The sequence below is a fragment of the Penaeus japonicus genome, unplaced genomic scaffold (assembly GCF_977035675.1).
Source record: "Penaeus japonicus unplaced genomic scaffold, GWHDUDI00000001_assembly GWHDUDI00000031, whole genome shotgun sequence".
Classification (NCBI taxonomy): Eukaryota; Metazoa; Arthropoda; class Malacostraca; order Decapoda; family Penaeidae; genus Penaeus; species Penaeus japonicus.
This window is the reverse complement of record NW_028234433.1, coordinates 27,985,287-27,987,786: the sequence shown is the minus strand read 5'-3', so window position 1 is coordinate 27,987,786 and position 2,500 is coordinate 27,985,287. Positions and strand designations below refer to the sequence as shown.

The window sequence follows — 2,500 nt, the reverse complement described above, 5'->3', positions numbered from 1 at the left end:
AAAAAGGTCACATTTCTGTCGCTCAAAAACTAAAAATAAACAACGACAAAATTTTCCTAAAGAAGTATTCAACAACGAACTCGTGTCACACTGTACAGTATATCAACACCGAAATAATAATAATAATAATAATAATAATAAAAGAGTGTTAGTTTCCCCAATGTTTTTTTACGCTGGTATACTACATCTGAATACTTATTCAAACTCCTTAAAAGAGGAATCCGCGGTGAGAATAACCCCGCGCGCCGAATCTGTATGTCTCCTCTCGCTTCCCGGTGAAAATAACTTCGTTTCCGGACGCCGCGCCGCCGCGAGCAGATCTGTTCGCGAATGCATGGCGGCGAGTAGGCAGGCGGACGACCTTCCCGCGCCCGTATGTGCGACGGACGAAGGAAAGCCATTTATTTATACGAAGCCAGAGAGGAAGGTAAATGATGACGCAGACAGGGGGACGCGGACGCTCGCTCAAACACACACATCGCCGGGAATGATGAATGGAGAAGCGAATCTTACGCGGGGAATGCTAACGAGAGAGAGAGGGGGGGGGGGAGAGAGAGGGAGAGAGAGAGGGAGAGAGAGAGAGAGAGAGAGAGAGAGAGAGAGAGAGAGAGAGAGAGAGAGAGAGAGAGAGAGAGAGAGAAGAGAGAGAGATAGAAAAGAGAGAGAGAGAGAGAGAGAGAGAGAGAGAGAGAAGAGAGAGAGAGAGAGAGAGAGAGAGAGAGAGAGAGAGAGAGAGAGAGAGAGAGAGAGAGAAACAGAGAGAGACAAAGAGAGACACAAAGAGAGAGAGAGAGAGACAGACAAACAAAGGGGAGGAGAGACAGAGAAAGCCTCTAATAGGTGTGTGATCAATATGCTCACTAATTTTCGTCTAAGAATAACAATTTTGTCTTTCGTATTTGGACAGTAAATAGTTTCATTAAGTAGGTCCTGTCTTATGCTCAGTGTACAAACATTGAACCCCAAAAGCAGGGAGGGGGGTGGAAGGGTGAAGAGGGAAAAGGGTGAAGGGGGAAAGGAGGGAGAGGGGGGAGGGAGGTAGGGGAAAGGAGAGAGAGGGAGAGGGAGGAAAGTGGAAGGAGGGAGAGGGGAGGGAGGAAGGTGGGAGAGGGGGAGGGAGGTAGGGGGAAGGAGGGAGAGGGGGAGAGAAGAAGGTGGAAGAAGAGAGAGGAGGAGGGAGGAAGGGAGAAGAAAGAGGTAAAAGGATTGAGGAAGTGAGGGAAGAGAAAGGTGGGGTGGGGGAAGTGCAAGAGAGGAGAAGAGAGGAAAGGTAGAGGAGGGAGAGAGGGAAGGGGGAAGGGAGAAGGGTAGAAGAGGGAGAGTGCGAGAGAGGAGAAGAGAGGGAAGGTAGAGGAGGGAGAGTGGGAAGAGGGAAGGGGGAAGGGAGAAGGGGGGAGGAGGGAGAGTGCGAGAGAGGAGAAGAGAGGAAAGGTAGAGGAGGGAGAGGGGGAAGGGGGAAGAGAGGAAGGATGGAGGAGGGAGAGTGCGAGAGAGGAGAAGAGAGGAAAGGTAGAAGAGGGAGAGTGCGAGAGAGGAGAAGAGAGGAAAGGTAGAGGAGGGAGAGTGGGAAGGGGGAAAGGAGAAGGGAGAAGGGGGGAGGAGGGAGAGGGCAAAGGCTAGCAGCTAGTCACACTGTCGCAATGCGGTTCGGAAGTATTTAGTGTTTTCGTTAATCCCGCCTCAGCCACGGGGAGTGAGCCGCTGAGTACTCCCTTTCAGCCGCGCTCTCCGCCCGCCGTTATTGCGGGCGGCGGAGCTGTCGGAAGCCTCGTGGATTGGGCTGGTGGCTGTTGTGCACGTTGGTGTCTGTGTCTGTCTGTCTGTCTGTCTGTGTGTGTGTCTGTCTGTCTATCTGTCTGTCTGTCTGTGTGTCTGTCTGTCTGTCTGTCTGTCTGTCTGTATGTATGTATGTATGTATGTAAGTATCTAAGTATGTCTTTCTGTCTGTCTGTCCGTCTGTCTGTTTGTCTGTCTTTGTGGTTGTGCATGTGTTTGTGGGAGATGCAAACAGAGCAAGATTACAGGAAGGGAGAACAAGGGAGAGTGATTGCGCGGAAGAATGAGAGAAAGCGGGGGTCATTGGCCTCAGATCGTGTTACTAAGGTAGTCTCTCCTTCAAAACCAAACTTCTTTTGCCTGTGTTATGTATGTATGTCCCACGCCGTAAACATCAGCGCTAAAAAAAAAAGAAAAAAATGAGGGTAAAACCCATATGGGAAATTTGGCGCCAAATACTTTCTGGTTCTCAGCTTTCACCCATTCGATGTATCCATAATATGTATCATCACCATGTCTATTTATCTAGTTACTAAGGATGAAACTTGCCTTTATCCCTCGGCGAGAAAGCCACAGAACCTTTGATATGAGAACCCTCGCTTGTGTTTATTCATTCGTGTTGTGATGTTCGCGGATGAGAAAGACCTGTGGATTCTCTCGTACATGACCCGGTTTTATGCTTTTTAGATTGACCCTGAATGTGATCCTTCTTTGACCTGTCTGA

The 2,500-nt window shown here is 49.4% G+C and overlaps 1 protein-coding gene across 4 annotated transcripts in view; it reads right to left on the bottom strand.

Moving 5' to 3' along the window:
- Positions 1-2,500, bottom strand: part of Nmdar1 (glutamate ionotropic receptor NMDA type subunit 1) — a 71,769-nt gene that overhangs the window by 22,790 nt on the left and 46,479 nt on the right. The gene's annotated exons all lie outside the window — the stretch shown is intronic.